This window comes from Phasianus colchicus, chromosome 8 (genome assembly GCF_987193195.1).
Source record: "Phasianus colchicus chromosome 8, bPhaCol1.hap1.1, whole genome shotgun sequence".
In the NCBI taxonomy this organism is placed as follows: Eukaryota; Metazoa; Chordata; class Aves; order Galliformes; family Phasianidae; genus Phasianus; species Phasianus colchicus.
Window position 1 is genome coordinate 13105746 of NC_143443.1, and position 18894 is coordinate 13124639.

The window sequence follows — 18894 nt, forward strand, 5'->3', positions numbered from 1 at the left end:
TAGAACCAAAAAACCTGAAACAAAATAAACCAGATTCTTTTTAGGGTATGAACAATTCTGTATTATAGGAGGTGCTCCATACTAGTTTAACAGAGCTAGTCAGAGAATCCAAACAGATAATCTTCTGCTTTTCTATATATCTCATTATTTGTCATTTGTGAGACATCAATTAGCTGCTGGTTTATTTGAGATGCCCTTAACCTACAGAATATAATTTAATTTATTTTAAGTAAGTAATTTTGCAAAAAATAGTCTTAAAATTATTTGAGAGATATTTAAACTTTCCTTAGTCACTAATACAGTATTAAAAATGTTTTAGTGATCAGATCAGAAGATAAAAATAAAAAACATTTGACTCCCATGAACAACCAAAAATAGAACTTTTTGAATAACCCAGAGATAAAGTTTTGTGACTTGTTTAATTAATATAGATAAACAACCATTTTAAAAGGGGAGACTGCCAGTGTTTGAGAGAGATTTGGGTAATGCACTTTCACACTGACAGAGATGCAAAATCAATTAATTATCTAAAATTATGAACATTAAAAGATAAGAAAAATACTTTTTTGTTAATCTAACATAGATAAATTAGAATAGTATATACTTGAAAACAGGTCATTTTAAAAGGAGTGATGTTTACTGATCTGTACTCACCATCATTTTCAAATAGGTTTTAGGCCAATCACTTTCTGTATTCCATTTTAAAATTTCTATTTTTATATTCTGTTCTTTTATTTTCACATCAGAAATGCTCCTGTTCTCAGATTAACTTGTTAAGGCTAACAACGGATGAAATAGGGAAAGTTTTATGAGTAAAATGAGTAGTTTCCAGTACAAATGCAATGAAGTTTCCATTGAGTTCAGCAGAGATTATTCTTTCCAGAGGAAGAAGGACCACAAAGTTTGTACCCTTCCCTACCTCACAAAACATGTACATGAGCATAAAGGCTTTCTCTTGAGCACTGTTTGAGGCCATTATTGTGTGTAACAATTGGCTGAAGTCAAATGGCTGTTGTGTGATTCTCATTCTTTCAGTAACTGTGTTTAACTTATCTGGATAACAGGGAAGATTTTTATTTTATATTGTCTAGTTTCTGCCATCGATTTGTCAGTAGAGTGGAATGGAAAATGCTACCAAGCTCTGTCAACTGAGTGACAGTGTTGATGAAAGGTTGTCCTGATTTTATTCTTCATGTTGCACCATCCACTACCCTTCCAGTGAAGATTTGTCTGCACTATCATTTTATACTGGCTGTGATGCAAAACACAAGAATACTGTTCTCAGTTCATAGCTTGAGTGGAAAAAAAATCCTTTCCTTCATGGAGTTTCCATATTAAAACTGGTAGAAAAGGAAACTCCTCCCAATTTAATTTCTATGGAATCTCTTGTCTGGCTGTACAGGACTTAAAATGTAAATGATGGCCAAAGTTATGGTGAGATTAAGCAAACTGAAAACAGGAGTAACAGAGAGAAAAATATGAAAGGGAGAACAACAAAACAGTCTATTCACCAGGTTCTTATCAGAAAGTTCTGTACATAAACATTGTGACTATTCTTCAAAATTTGATCAATTCTCAATTAAAATCCAGGTGAGATCCTGAAAGATTCAGCAGAACATAGCTTTCTGTATGTTTTTCACACAGCAGTAGAAAGTGAAAGAGTTGGGAAATCATTCATAGCTGTTGCAAGTAGTCCATACCCACAGGGATCAGCAATAGTCTCAGTGCCTAGAGCTTGAGCCAGAGTTGTACTTTATTTCATTCTTCATCTCCTCCAAAAATGAGCCTCTTACTGAGCAACTGAGGAATGTAACAAAGGCAAAGGTTTTGGAATGAATTTGAACTCTAAAGTAGCTTCCAACTTTGAAAAGCTCTTTATTTCTTACTAAATTTATGAGTTTTGGGGGAATGGGCAGGAACATTGTGCTCAGTATGAGAAGGAGGAAAGATGGAAAGAATGTGCCATAGACAGGTATTAACGTAGCTCACTGTTCTGTTTCATGTGCTTAAAACTATGGGACTGTTGTCTGATGCTGTGAAATAAAAATATAGGCATGAAGGTTTAAGGTAAGCTAACACACAAGAAGGATGAACTCAGAGGAATTTTTACTCAGGTGAGCAATACCAGTGAAGGCAATGGACCTGCTTAAGAAATACAGCTACCCTTCATGTTGTTTCTGTCACCTGACTCATGTAATGGTGTTCTCTGTCAAACAGGTGATAGGACAGAAGCATGCATGCCAAGCAATGACTGATAGTGCTTAATGAAGACCATGTGTATCAGAAAGCCTGAGTACAGGAAAAGAGAGATTTCCCCCTGCTTTTCTAATGATATCTAAGAGCAAATTCCATGTAAAGAAATATTTCTTTAGGAAATAGCTGATCAGAATCCTTACAGAAACAAACAAACAAACAAACAAAAACCACCATGAGTTTTCCATTACTTCTGTCTTGGGTTAAAGGCAGTTTTGATTTCTGCTGTTTCCCCAGATTTCTTTACAAAAATTTCCAGACATTCCCATGGTGCTAAATTCAGGCCAATATCTTATAACATTTTTCTGAACTGTTTATGTCCTAAATACAGTATGTTTCAGTTTAGAGGGTTTAAACCAATTATATTACACTCCCAGCCAATACTCAGGACATTACAGGAAAGTCTTCCCGCTTCTGGCTATGAACAGATGCAAGTTTTACTGTGGATTAAGAAAAAAATCTCCAAGCACTAATAAGTTTCCATAAGTTACTGATGAATATGTTTAAGTTGCAGAATCTAATCTGTACAATTAGCTTATAATGAAAATTAATGATCAGGATTGGTAGTACAGAAAAGTATGTTTGTCACTATTTGTAGTTCATTATTAAATACAATTTGGAATACTTACTCCTGTAGAATTGTCTGGTAAAACTTCAGGCCTAGTAGTATTTTTTTTAATTTATTTTCATTATTTTATTGCTCTATCAACACATACTTTCTAGAAATGTGTTACAGCACTACCAGATATTAGATATAATTAAATGAGGGGCAAAAGTAAGTTATTCCCAACAGCTTGTATATTAGATAGCACATCAACTTTCACCAGTAAATGAGACAACTTAGTTTGGTTGAGCAAAGCTATGTGCAATATTTATAACCCTGCTACATAAGCAATTTTAGCCTACCTGCTAATAAAGCGATCTTGAGGGAATCCAAAAGCTGGTGTAGCACATTCTTAGATGTAAGTGCCATCATTCTCAGAACTCCTTCATCTGTATTAAGATGAAGTCTGAAAATTGTTGTCTGCTTTTCATACCAGATTAATCAAGCCCTGTCTCTATTTATTTCTAAGAGGTCCAAGGATTTCATACAAGATCCTGGCTTAAATCAGGAATAATATGCATTTGCCCTTCAAATCATTTTTTATGGCTAGGAATTCACACTTTTCCTGTCTAACAATTCTCAGATAACATGAGAAAATTTCTATGAAAATATCTCCAGACAGTAAATACTGTATCTTATTAATGTGATTCTTCATAGAATTTCAATTGTAAACTCAACTTCTCATTGAATAAGGTGATTTATGTCACTTTCAGGAGTTAAAAATAAAATGTGTATAGCAAAAATGAGAGGATGCAGTGGATATAAAAATCTTTTAAAAAGAAAATAATTGTTGCAAAGAAAAGCTAAATCAAATATGGTGATTTTTAATTTTCTGTTGCCAACTGTTAGAAAAACAATTGAAAAAATAAACTAAATATTCCTGTGGAATACAGTGTTAGTCAACATAAATCACACAGACAAGCAGTAACTGATTCCCAAAGCAGTACTGAAGCTACTCTATTCAGGCATTTGGTCATGTCAGTTTCAATCTATCTGCTATGTGAAGGTCCTAATACTATTTGGCTTGCATGATCTTGATATTATCCTGAATAAACGACTGCTTAAATATATCAGTTATTAATCTGATTTTTAGTTCTCTACACTAATTCCAAATCTGGGGAGAGGAGGCATCCAGCTTCCTTTCTAAAGTGAACCTTCAAAAGCACATAGACTTGATCTTTGGTGGACAAATTACTACTTACTCATTAGTTTCAAAAGAATATATTTACTATAGAATGCCTCATTAAAATATTTTTTTTCAGAATGTGATTTCTTATGAAAACAAATAGTTTTGTCTGAAATTCCTTCATCTAGTGCGGGGAAAAAAAAGAATTAACTTCTGAACAGTGGCACTTTATGTCACTAATGGGAGAATATCCTAACTGAGATCCTATGCCTTAAACTCTACTGGCAAGATCTCCGAAACCTTATTCATCAGAGCTAGTTAAAGGGCAGCAAGGTACCTAAAATTCACCTTTTGTGAGTTAAGTTTTTATCTGCTGACAGTCCCATCCTGATAGGTGCATGCTAAGAACTCAAACAGGAATTCCTCTGATTAGATCTATTCACGAGAAAAGCCAGTATTACCATGAATAGTCCAAGCAAGAAATATTAAAATAATATTGAAAAATGTTACTGTAAGAAAAATTATATCTTGCTAGCAGCTAGCATTCACAACCAAGTAACATCCAACTGACATCCCTATGCTAATTCTAAACTTCTAATATTCTATACAAACTATATATAGAATGAGCTTCTATAATTTTTTAAAGAAACAAACAAAATAATGCCTCCAATCACAATTAAAACATAAAATCAGTTTCTTGCAAATATATTCTTCTGATTGCTTAATATCATCACACTTTTGCTGAGAAAGTACTGTTTCTTCTCCTAAGTTCATACCAGCTATCAAATGAAAGATAACTTTGTAAGTAGGTTTGAATGCAGTTTTCTCCTTTGAGAACTGCTCTGAATTTGTTTTTGTTTGTGTAAATACTTTCAGATGTCACTTAAATATGAAGCCTGAGATAAACACGCTTTTCAGTTTGTTATGGTTCAAAACTAATTAATCAGATTTCCTAGCCAAGACCATATACTTTTAATGATGTGTCGTGTTGCTTGAGAGTGTGCCTGGAAGAGAGCTTGACTTTGCCTTTTCTGCAAGTAACTGTTAAATATAACAACCAGAATCCTAGACACTTGCCTGCAAGTGACTTTGCCTGTACTGCTGAATGGAAAGTATTATTTGTTCTAACTGCGCCTTGCAGATGCTTTCCCTGTGGTTTCACAGCCTGGTCACAAGGCAAATCTTTTAAATATTTATTTTATATTTTTACAGCTGCTTAATTGGGGCAGTCCCCACTCTGGTATTTATTTGTGATGTTTGTTTACTCAAAAGGCTTTTAGATTTGTAGATGCAAGGTTTTGCTTGATTGAAAGGGCCACGTATAGTGTTTGTACAGCTGATTGCCAGGTAACCTTCCCAAATGCTGCTGTAGACCACTGGAATCAAGTGGTGGCATCAGAGTTGGTGCTCTCCCTGGGACTACCTGCAGCAGCACAAGCTCAGTGGTGGTGATGGTGGTGCTTTTTAACGTCAAGTTAAAACATAATTCTACTTTGTAAAGATAAAAATTGTGAAGCAGAAAGTGACTCTCTTCCAAAAGTGTATTTTAAGCAGAATAGAACTGTTTATTAGTGAGCCTGGCTAGGAAAAACTGATGGTTTACTAACAGAAATTCAGTGTATGGCTGGTCCCTTGCACCCAGAAGTCACAAGTCAGACACCAAACATTATGGGACTAAAAAAAGAAAAAATACATTCTTCCTCAAACAATTAGTTTGAAACTCTGACTTGATTTTAGAGGTTTTAGAGTTACATGGGTTTTGAGTTTTTAATGTCTCTAGATAAGGGAGCTAAAAGCATGGTCCTGATTCAGAGCACAGATTTTGTCTGCTGTCCCCAGGATGAGACAGTCAGAATTCAAGTAGCAGCCAGCTCTGCCAGAACAGTGAGGTCCTGCTGGAACCCCTAGAAAGCACCGCTGCACAGGCTGCCCAGCATCCAACGCACAGTGCTCGAGTCCAGGTACCACAGGCTGGGTGATAGAGATCTCTAAAGCTCACAGTTCTGCAGACCTATGGAAGCATTAACAAGGAAAGGTTTGATGTTTATCCTCAAATGTTATAAAATATCTAGGAAAAAGTACACCAGTTACTGAAGACATCTGAACATGCTGAGCAGTTTAATCTGGCTATGACCTTTTACAAGTGTGAACATTTGTGGCTCTAGTATGTTCATAAGAAAAACTCAGCTGTGTAAAATTCAACCTTCCCTTCCCTGCTGCCTTATGCATTTCCTATGACTATTTTCTTCCACTTCTGTCTGTATGAATTTAATGCAGTTCTACATTAAAAAACACTGCTTGTGTGCTGTGCATGTGTGCACACTGCCAAGGCAATGAGAGAGCAGAAAGACCTTGTCCTTAATGAGTAGGACATTCACACCCCTTACTCTGAATAATCTACGTGGTGAATGTTATGAGTCTAAATTTCTGTTTTCCTTTACTTGGATCTATTACTGTAGGCATTTTTCCTTTCTGTTTTGTAGCCACCTTCTGTGCTTTCATTTGAATATAACTTCAAGTAATGGATTCCATCAGGGATTGTTTTTCCCTTTCAGCGTAGACAAAAGAGTTAAACAAGAAAAAAGTTCTGGGCAAATCATTGAAAATGAGATTAATGGCTTTTAAAAACAAAACGTTCTGTTGTACTGATACTAGTGGGTAATGGTAACTTACCAATTTGTTTCTATTCCCATAGTAACTATTCTAAGTACCATGGTAACAAACCTAAACAAACATAAATATTATCTCTCCTTGGTCCCAAAATTTTCACATTTAATGCTGTCCTAATAAAGAGCTAGAGTACCAGTTCCCCAGCTATTGTTAACAAAGACGTGCTACAATAAATAGATTCTCAGTGTGCCTAAAAATGCTCAAGCAGTTGTGGTGCTTAATAAGTAATATGTAATTATATGTACGTAATTGCTTTTATTTAGCAATATAGGAACATGTAACAGTAAGTAGCACATGTCAGTGAAACAGCATTCTACTTAAACAGGTTGGGTGAACTCACTGGTGTGGGTTATCAGTCTGTTCGACAGTCTGAAAAGCTAGAGCTGTTTTCCACATTCATATTACCTGTCAGAAGCATATTATGTGATTAACTTATGATTGTAAAGAAAATAGATGCCTTTAAAAACGATTGTTCTAATGGAATTCTAACTCAGAACTCATACAGACACTTAGTTCTGTTCTCCTTCATCTGTTTCACAGTGTTCTGTACATATTCTGTTATTTATCCACAGTTCAGTTTTTGTTTGGTAGTTTGATTATGTCATACCTTAATTTTCTAAGACAAATACACCCTGCTTCTGTTTGGAAACTGAGCTTTCCTGCGTGCACCCCCTAAGGGCTTTGTGAGAAGACAGAGCAGCTGCTTGCAGCATGCAGCAGCCCAGTGAGAGCTGCCCACTCCTACAGCCTCAGCTCCAGCACAGTGTGCTGCACCACCTGCTCAGAGGCATAGGGCAGCAGCTGCAGGCAGATGCCAGCATTTGTATAGGCAATTCATCTCACAGGCATGCATTGCCCAGGATTTTTCTGACCAGGTGACTTGCTATTTAAACAAAGAGGAAGGCATTCTTTAGAAAAGCAGCTTGAAAGCAATAGTTCTCTCTCACTTATTCTTCCCTTAGAAATCCACAGTGACTGCATTCAAAGAGACCTGAGTACACCCTATTCTGAGTGGCTCTTGGAACATCTGCACTACAAAACAGTAAAGTCCACCTCCATACCTGAGCAGCTCTCGTCCTTTGCCATATTGCAGCCTGCCATCGGGGCTTGTTCACCTACTCAGAGCATGCACAGATCTTAGCACACAACCTTACTGAAGGATGACTTATAACTGTACAAATCCATTTTCCCAGATAAGAGTTTGCCTGTTGTTTGACCCTGTTTCATTTTGTGGGGAGACAACACCTTTCCTCTGGTAATTTTCTGCTTCTTGTCTTATCATTCCATCAAGGAGGTAAAATCAGAGAACTAGATATTCACAGTGGAGAGTGTTGAGTTCTTGCAGATATCTCATAGGCGCAACCAGAAGATTTACCTCACTGAGGAAAATATTTCCTGGTCTGAGCAAAGGGAAAGAGAAGAAAAGGCATATATATGCAGGCTCATGTCAGCAACATTTCCAAGAAGATAACTGATACTACACAAACACATTGGGCCTCGAGTCTAGGCTTGTTTGGGTTGGAGGTCTAATGAAAAAGCTGTTCTCAGTTCTAGTCAGCTGCTCCTTGGCTTTGGGCATGACCACAGATTTGCATGACCTCATCTCATCTGGAAAATGCTTTGAGTACTGGACAAAAACAGCTTTGAAATGACAAGTTTTCTGCTTTGGATTTATCCACGTCTTGCAGTGTCTGGTTCACCAAATGCCAGCACAGTTACCTGTTACCTGCCTTGCTTGCTTGCAATTCAAAGCTATTGGAGTTGCAGTGGGAAATAAATTTTAAATGAGGCAAACTATTATTTTAGTATAATGCTTTTGCTAAACTACTGACTGAACTCCTACAAAGGATTCCACAAGTATCTGGTGTAAGGGAATAAGGAAGATAGTCAGATTGTTTGGTGCCCACTGACAGCACAAGAGGCAGTGGGCACAAACTGAAACACACGGAATTGCTTATGAATCCAAAATAAGCCCTATTTCACTCTGAGGCTGGCAAATGCTGGAACAGTTGCCTAGAGATGTTGTGGAGTCTCACTGTAAGGAGATATTCAAAACCTGTCTGGAGTTGGTTGTGGACAATGTGCTGTAGGTGTCCTTGCTTGAGCAGAGGCTGGACTCTGCTTGAGCAGAGGATCTCAAGGGGTCCCTTCCAACCATAGCCACATTGGGTTCTTTGATACATGATAAACCCAGGAATGAATGGTTAACCTTCAGAGAGCCAACATATCTTTAATTTTCAGCGGTCAAATGCCTGATAAAAACCCTGTCATTTGGTGAATCACTGTGTAAAATGTCTCAGTGCTATTCTCAATTTTTGACGGAGAAGCTGAAATCCACTGGGACTTTAAAGAGACACATTTACACTGAAAAAACATACAAGTGTCTCAAGAAAATTATTTTTCTTTCACAAGATTCTTAAATTGTTCCCCTCTTCAGAAGACAGGTATCATCACCTAAAACATCTGCTCTTAGTGAATGTTTTCAGATTTAGAGTCAGAAATTACGTCTGGAATGTCAGAATTTCTCAAGAGTTGATTTCATCCCTTGGGGATACAATTGGAGTGTCTACTTGCTTGTCTTTGAAGCCTGAAGCTCAGCTACTTCAATAACAGGACTTGATATTGCACTTGGGAAACGTTTCCATACACTCCTGGTGTTTGCTCTCATTACCATTTATCTCTGTTGCTGTTAGCTAGCACCTCAAGAAAATTTCCATGTCCAAACATAAAAAAAAAACAAACATCCTTTTCTCAAATCTAAGTCAATAGATACGAAGATAACATCCCAATAGCTGATGTTCAGTTCACATACACATCTGAATTACTCACACCATTTTTTTCTATGATTGGAAATTAAAAAAAAAAAAAAAAGTCAGATGTCCAGGTGTCCTAGCTACTGTCTCCAGAAATTTAGTAGAAGAATGCATTCAGTTTGTTTCTTTCCATTGCAAGCTGTCCTGTTTTCCTGGAATCTAGACTACACATGCAAGACAATGCTCTGAGGAGCAGAAAGAATGAAACTGAAATATTTCTTGAACAACATGCTTTAAAATTAACCGGAAGATCTGACAGACATGCAGAAATCAGTTCTCTGAGCTTATCTTTCAGAATCTTAAAGAATTTAACTATTAGTATTCTAGAAGCTATCCACATTTTGCACCATTTAACCATAAAGAATTAATTTGTATTAAACTCCTGTATACTGTCAAATCAGTTAAATGCAGTTAGTTGTGGAGATTTTACTGTAACTAAGTTGCTTTTAAATATATGAAACCAAAAAAACTTCATTGGAAAAACTTCCTGTCAGCCTCTGTTAGCAGTCAGCACTTTATACAGAAAGTACTGTTCAACACTACAAATCAGTGATCAAACTTGCCTCATCTGAGGAGTCCTTTCTTCTTTGTTGTTTTTCCCCAGGTGCATAGCCAGCAAGGAGTGAAAGACCCAGCCCTGCTCAAATCACACACAGGTGAAATACTGCTAATGGATATGAAATGGCAGTGCAGTTCTAAAGCCTTTCAGCTCAAAAACAGAACGATTGATGTTTCCATAACTTCTGGGCAACATTTCAGATTCTCTCATTCTTGCTTAATTGCCTTGTAAACATGTTAGTATCATGCCTGAGCAATATAGCCCACCATTTATTATCCTTGTTGTGTCTTTTTCCTTTTTAAAGGTTGATTAGCCATTTATGTTCTTACTCAAACTGTGATATCTGAAAAATCATTATCCATCCTCAAAAAACAATCAACAAATATGAAAGTGAGATAAAATTCTCAAACTGTACTTCATAAAGCGCTCAGGCACCAAAGAATTAAGGTGATTTGAACATGGAGAACCTGTGGGACAGGCTAGGAGTGGAAATTTTGAGACAGATATTGTAACATTCTTATGGACTTTAAGGAAAATTAAGATGTTAGTCTGTTAGTCACCATAACCAGAAATGCTGTGATAGAAATTTGCCCTGAATAGTAAATTCTTATAGTAGTGTTTCAAGGTGCAATGCATAACTTCAGTCGCCTTGTTACTGAAGCTCCAATACAAAAGGTGGCTTTTCCTGTGTGCCATTATTTTCATTACCCAAAGATTTATACCCATTGTCAATCCATCTGAACTCTAGGGAAACCAACCAGAGGAGGGAAGAGAAGGTGTTCTGCAGAACTTGCAATGTCCTGCCTCACTGTGCCAGGGGCTCTGCTGTTGTGCCCCCATACTCTGCAGTTTCCCGTTGTACCCCACTTCTCTGTTAATAGAGCAGCAACGACTAACAGTGGTCAGAAATATTCATTCAGTATTCAGCTGCCCATTCTTGCAACTTTATAAGATCCATCTGAAAGGTTTGGGTGATGATTCTCTAAGACAAAGATGCCATGCACTGTTCTGAATGTTGGTTTGTATTTTACATACACACACTACCACAGGAAGATTTTTCTTTGTACCCACTGTACTACTGAGAACTAAAAGAACAAAATGCTACTCTCTCTTACCTAAAACCAGATGTTAAAATGCCCTGTTGGCAGGAAAAGGATGCAATGAAACTTTATTCTGCTGAAAAGGGACAAGAGGTTATAGTCTGTCCCCTCCTAGAGATACATGTCTACATCACACCTACATTTTACAAGGGCACTGAAAGAGTATTTCATGTTTGTCCCTCCTTCTTGCTCAGACCAGCAGCCAAGAGAAAAACTCCTGGATATTGTGACGATCTGGAAAATAATTGACCGTAGAAGGCAGAGGTCAGCCTTCATTCACTGAGTCAAGGGTGAGGTTGGAAATTTTTGGCCTTGTCAAGTTTGTATTTTTTAAATACCCATGGGATTTGGTTTATCCGGTAAGTATTTCTTCCTGGCAGTGACTGCAGTCATTCTAATCGGTGCTGCAGGGAAGGGGCAGAAAGTAGCAGCTACAAGAGGGCTGCTTTCATTGCAGGAGGCACAATGACAGGCACAGTGTAGAAGCAAGCTCTGCCTTAGAGATGTAGGCAGACAGGTCTAGGAACTAGCACGCGAAAGCACCTAGAATAATAGCCACTTGCCTCTGGTGAGCCAAATGCAGAGCCTTGCAGACAAGGAACAAATGGATAATGTAATCTTGAATATTAGGTTTCACATCAGCAAAGCCAAAACGTAACTGAAAGAACAGTAGATGTAGGTGAACACACTGGTATATATTGGAAACTTTCATTTTTGCTTTTTTGTTCTACTTTACATTGATGCAACAACCTACATGCCTGCTGGGCTTTGATTGTAGCTTTAGATAACTATATTGAGATATTTTGTCATATAGTAAACTGCAACTGCATTGACATTAGTAGAGATTTGCCCATTCTTCAGTTATTCATTCTCCTCCCAAATAAAAATACAAACTGTCACACACTAATATATATAAATATATTTTAAAGTAGAGGGATATGCCATTTATAGCTCTTTCAGATTTATTTCCTAGAACACATTGGGAACTCCATTTGCACCCTAGAAAGTGTGCTGGGTAGCAAGAAATGAACTGTACTTTCAACACGTTCTCCAGACCTATCTTCCCACAGAAATAAAACCTCAAGATCACTGCTACATTCAGCTGTATTACGCATATCCAAGAAACCAACAAATGCAGAAGACTACTGAATGACTATTGTTATGCACAGGATCAGAGAAATCCAGAACAGGGAAGAATGCCTGATGGTTATCCTCCAGACTAGAATTAATCTTGAATTGTCACATAGGAACAATCATAAAAATATTATTTTTCTTTGTCTTGTATCAGTTCTGTTTGGTCTGGAAAAAGTAAGAAGTTCTGGCATGCCAAAAGATTTACAAACCTAATGAATAAATCCAGCTAGAAGCAAACTGGGTTTGAAAGGCTCCAGTATTCTGCAGCTATTGGTGTTTAGGGCATCAGATTTGCTTTTTTTAAATGCTGTGGCATGAGATAAAAGCAGACAACTTTCCTCAGCTAGCTATAGTTTTTCCCAGACGTTTTGCACAGATGACTGTACAAATTCTTTAGCTATCAGCACCTAAGCATTCCAATTCTTTCTGGCAACATTAGCTCAAGTTAAATTTCAGCTGTCACTCTGCCTTGTCCCTGATGTTTGGAGAGGCATCTTTATAGACCCACTCATTTTCCATAGCCTTAAACCTTCAGGAGATGAAGAGAAAAAACCCAGCCTAACAGAGATTTGTTTCTGCTTTGGCATATAGTTTAATATATCAGATATTCAGTGACTTATTTTCCATAGCACTGCTGGCACCAGCCTTGCTGCTGCTGCTGCTGCTGCTTTTGTGTTTGTGCAGAGGTACCTTAGAAACGCTCAGCTGCTGTGTATTTGGCAAAGGTGAAGGAGGTGGCATGCAAATTCTGCAGCCAAGAGTGCAACTTTCACCCTGCAAGCAGCTGGGGATCAACCTGGGTCCGCCCTTGGCACAAGCATGTGCTCAGTGTACTTTCTCCCACTCAGCACAAACAAACCGCAAGGCGAAATAATTTTGTTTTTCCAGCCACTTGCATGGCCATTCCAATTGCTGCTCTGCCTGCCATGCTGTGACAGAAACCAGCTCCATGGCAGCCTGGGCTCCTGCGAGAGCACCAGCAGAAGGGGCTTCCTCCCAGCCACAGGGTTTATAGAGAGAACGCAGGGGCTGCACCTGCTGCTCCAGTTATTGCTCTTGTATTGGCACAAAGAATTGACAAATGTTTGGGAATCCTTTCACATGTGCTGCCTCTGGCACTTTATATAATCTGCAAATAAAGATTTGCAAATTCTTCAGGAGACTTTCCTATCCATTTGTGTTTTCCAGTGTTCACAGTCTCAGATATGGCAAATTAATGATAATTAATAACAATAGTCATCTGTACCTTTTCCTCATCTTTTCCTTTTCTCAAGAGAAACTATAAAAACCAACCCTTCCTACTAGATCTAAATTGAAAAAATACGTTCCTCTATTCTTTCTTCTAACGTTCTAATCCCTGCTGTGAAAGACTATCTTTATGAGACCACTTTTTCTTTTTTTTTAAATGGTGATTTAGCTGATTTTTCCACCATAAATACAGATGATTTTGAACAGCGCAATGTTCCACAAGGGCCTGATTGTGAAACTCTCATGTTAATAAGATTATTCATGCAAGCACTCTCCATATTACGCAACAATTGCATAATCACTGCCTGAATAGTGCCTCAGGTTCCAACTCAAGAGTCTCCAAATCTCATCCTCCCACCTCGTTAGAAGTTTTCATGCTGCATGTAGCCATGGCAAAAATCTCCTCCAATAACTACTGAAAATGATAAAGGATTTAAATTTGGATCCTCCCAGTTTCCTAATGCACATCTCAGCACTTGAGTTATAGAGATTACTTGAAGGGATTTGGGGGGGGGGGGTTTCTTGCATATTTTATGTTCCTTTTCTGGTGAAAAGAACACAAGTGGAAAAGACAAAACAGTTTCTTCCAGTTCTTTCCTAAAAGTTAAACAATTTTGGTTTACAGCAAACAAATGGGAATGCAGTTTTTTGGAAAGGATTTCTAGACTTCACCATTCTGAAAGAGAAAAAGCAAGGTTACCATTGCTGCTTTTTCTTTGCTTCCTACTCTCAAATTATCTAATCATTTTACTACTCTTCTAATAATTACATTATTTGATGTGGCCAAAAGGTGAATAAAAATGTTCAGCGTCTGGAAGGCATATTGCTCAGTAGGGACTGAGGCTCATCATCCATACTAGAAACAGTAGTAAAATTAGGGACCATCTGGCCTATTTACCTGCTCTTGGAGAAGGAACAGTCCCCATGCCAGCTGGAGCTGTGTTTGCCAGCATTTTGGAAGTCTCTAAAGATGGAATTAATGACCAGATGTTAGTGAAAGATCAGCATTGCCACCTCCATTTTACATGCCCTCCACCTTTTTGTCATAGTTTCAGTGCAAGGAAAATGGTCTCAGATGCTCTTTGAGCCTGATTTCAAGTTTTCTTAGAGTCAGCTGAGTTTGCACTGTGGTGGGGAAGAGAAGGATTGCATCCATGAAGGAATGTCTGCAACAGTAAATCCAATTTGAACATCATGAATGTGCTTGCAATTTTGACAGCTGCATGTTTGAAAAGGTAGTCAAAATCCAAATGCTATGTACTCTTAGGAGCTACTGATAGTAGCTTATTTTTAGTTTTTCTGCATAGTAATTTTAGCATATATTCTGAGTTTAAGCTTTTCTATTTATTCTATGTTGGCTTTGGTATTACTATTATTTTGCCTGTCATCAATACCACAGAACTATGCAAATGCAGGGGATTTCAGTGTACACAGTTACTATATACCAACTGGCTCAGTGATCAAGTCTTCAAGAGGCAAAGTTATTAAACAAATCATAGCACTCAGTGAACACATGCAACATGCCAAATAGAGAAGAATACAAGCTGTTGAGATGGGGACAATTCTGGAGCCAAAGCCTTCAAATCTGCTGGTCTTTGAGAAACAAGATGTAGTAATTATGGCCTGATGCATCAGAAAAGTGCAACACAGCAGCCTCTACCCTTACATCCATGTAAAGGAGAGGAAAACTAAACTATTAGTAGGAACTACGGACATGAAGTAGCACTACAGGTTTGCTTTACAAATGCTTTCCGGATTATTTTGTGAAGAAACTGGAAACTTAAAATATTCAGCAATATTACTTTGATATCTTCATAGAATTTTGTTTCTTCTCCTTATATTTGTGATAGAGACAGGATGAAAGCCATCCACTTCAATCCTGGTCCACAGAAGCAGTTATTCCATCCTACCAGGCTGCCAGGCTTGTCAGGCTGTTTGCCCTTAGTAAATCTATGTTGGCCCTTCCAATCATCATCTTGTCCTAGATAGAACTGAAGATAGAAAATACAAAATGGAGCACTGGTGGCAGATTGCAGCCCACACGAATTCCAAGGATTGTACATAATTATCACAATGGCAAGGGTAAAGAAGACAAATGCAAGATATGAAATAACAAGTATAACGTTCTTAGAATCTGTTAACTTTCCCAGCACACTCAAATCCCAGCAAATTATCAGCATGCATGCCTTTTTTGTACAAGTAGAATAATACAGATTATTATAGATTTCCTATAGCAACCACTGTTTGTTAGAGCAATACATTCTCAATCTCACAAATTCCATCCTAATATAAACCAGAACATATCAGTAAATGCCAATAAAGAACCCCGCCTTCTCTCCATTTCAATTACTTCCAAATGTGTACAGTTTATCTGACTGTGCATGGGGCATCTCAGCATCTCCCCATTTGGTAGAGCTTATGCAAGGAAAACATGAAATGCTGGCAGCTACCTAATTTTAATAGGGAAAATGCATTAGTAGTTCCCAGGCAGCATGTTTGTGTTTAAGTTTTGATGATTTTCCTTTCTTAGTGCTCACCGCTTCCTTTGTTCAGTCACACTTCCTGTTAGATTAAGAGTGAGAGAGTTCAGCAGCTGGCCAGTAGCTTGACAAATTGGAAAACATTCTATTTATCAAGCCATATAGCACTTTTTTCTCCATAATTGAAATAGTATGTTCTTAAAAATATTAAAGCTGATGGTTGTGCTTTTCTAAGGGCCAATCTGATACTCTGTAGAATCAGTGGGGGTGATTCCATCATCATCAACAAGCTTTGGATCAATGCCTTTGCACTCAAGTGATGACTTCTCCTATATATTACAGAATGTAGGCATACCCCAACTATGCAAGTTAAAGTTATAGATCTACCACAGAAATATGTGCAAAATGTTGGCTAAAAGTCAGAGGGAACTCACACAGAAGACAAGCCTATAATGGGGTAGAAGAATGTTTTTTTCCCCTATCTTTCCACCTCTTATTTCAGAACAAAAAAATGTTTCCCATAGAGAGATGTGGATTTTATTCTGTGCATGTTAAGAAGTTATGAAAGGTATTTTCCTCTCTTACTGGTTTTGCCTGTCCTGCGACTATTCCTCTCTATACTTGGTCCCTGCTCTAAAGAGACTTCAGTTCTGGGAAAAAAAAAAACACCAACAGCCAAACAAAAAAACCCACTCACCGTGCTGACCTGGAAAAGTGAAGCAGGACAATAAGAACCACAGTAAAAATTATGACCATGGCTATAATGGGAACTACTTAAAAAGTATTTTCCAAATCCCAGGAAATATGCCTGTTCTAGACAATGCGTTTGGATAAATTTGAGCTCACGAGATGTTACCAAAAAACATGTTGTTTCCACAGAAAAGAAGTTCTCAGGTTCTTGTAGCTGCACTTGTCTGTCATTTTCTACAAGCTTTGTAATTCCTAAGACAAATGGATTCTAGGCAGATCTGCTGGAGAGGTCAATCTTCAAGTCAGAGGCTATCCCCACCTTTTCAAGTCCTCACCTGTGCTTTGTGGCATGAAGTAGGGCAGTGGCAGAGCCAGGGTTCCAGTTTGTTTTCCTGGCTGCTAAGTATCGTGCCAGAAGACCGAACTTGCTGATAATTCTGTGGGGGCTTTCTGCTCAGGACAGAGCTTGGAGTTTCTGGCAATGCAAACCCAGAGGCAGATCAAGGACAAAAGTCCAACCTTGGAGTAATCTACTTAATGAGAATGTTTTGTGTTTTGTTTTTCCAGCAAAGTCCAGTTTTCCAAAGGTAAGTCCTGTCAAGATAGCCTTTTCTGAGGTGATGTGGAGGGCATGCCTTTGGCTTCTCTAGGTTCAGAAGGGTTTTATCAGACTTGCATAAACTAAACAAGTACTAAGATATTTCTCTATTGACAAACTGCCTTTTGGCATTTGTATGTAGAAGGAAACTCCTTTTGTCTAAAACACCTTTAACTTTCATCTTACTTTTCTCCATGAACCAGATATAAGTAAGATAAAGTTCTTCCTATAACCTGTGAGGGTGGATCAGAAGCAAAAGCCACATACATCTGATTTAATATTTCAGCAGTTCTAGCACAACCGTTTTGTCTTTTATGTATGCATTGTACAGTATTTATATTAAATATATTTCAGTTCATGAAATGAATTTATGAGACATCTAGTGAATGACAGTGTTCTGCTCCCTAGATTTAATTAAGACCAGGATCAGATAGTGGTTTGCACCTTTCACACAAATAACTACTGACCAGTAAACTAATTTATGAATATAAATGCCTCTTTCCTCAAAAGCATGTTCTTTCTAACAGGTACTGCTGTGCTCTGTGAAACCCACTTAATAAATATGTCACTAGATCCTATCTTCACTTTACACATAAAAGTACGTGAAAGTATGTGACAATACTCTCATGTATTAGTCATAAAAATAGGGCATAGGAAAGTTTATGTATGAATGAAATGCTTTAATAGAAACAGATGAGAAAATGAAGTCATGAGGAAAGTTTTCAGTAATCAGAAAATTCTTCAAAAGAGATTGTTTTTAATGTGGAATGTTTAATTATATCTTCTGAAAACTGATTTGATCTGTGTTCACCTGTGCAAAATGTTATGTATATAGTAAATAATTATTCAGAAGCATAGAAAGTTGTTCAGATTCTCAAAATTTTATCTGTACTGAATGTTCCTTATTTTGCCAAAACAAGTTATGAATTTTATGATACATAAACGCTTAAGTCCTGTCTCATTATGATTGTCCATTCCTAGAATTAATGCAAGCATAACATTTCCATAGGCCATAAAAGTTTTAATAAGGCTATTGTATTGATAACTATGGTTATTTCACAGACACACTGAAATACGTTCTCTAATTAAACAAAGCTGAAAACACAGATAGAAAAATTAAAACAATCCTTTGAAACAGCACTAGTCTACTGAAACAACTAGACAGGAAAGGCACAGAACCATTTTAGACAGGAAAGATTCCAGAACTGAGAATTTCCTAAGTAGAATACAAAATTTCTACAGCTTTCAATTATATTAATAGATACTATGTAGCTACAGGTTCTGTTCATCCTTAAAGTGCTCGAATTTTTCTCATGGTTATAATTTATTTTTCTAATTAATATTTCTAGTTATTTTAAACTTTGAAAAAACAAACAAACAAAAAACAACACAAAAGAACTAAAAAACCACCACAAAAATTAAGCATATCTGTTCCTCTCAATTTATTTTCAAATGATACTTTTGCAATCATTACTACTTCTGATTTAATAACTGCTTTAAACAAAGTCCACCGTACAGTCACAGTTGCACTTAGACTCTGCAGCTGGAGGGAGAGCATGTCTGGAACTCCCCAACACAGAGGTTTCAACATCCTCTGGCCATGGCATGATTCAGAGCAA

At 37.4% G+C, this 18894-nt stretch overlaps 1 long non-coding RNA gene across 1 annotated transcript in view; it reads right to left on the reverse strand.

Moving 5' to 3' along the window:
- The window catches only part of LOC116235064 (uncharacterized), a 367124-nt gene that overhangs the window by 78583 nt on the left and 269647 nt on the right, over positions 1 to 18894 (reverse strand). The window lies entirely within an intron of this gene.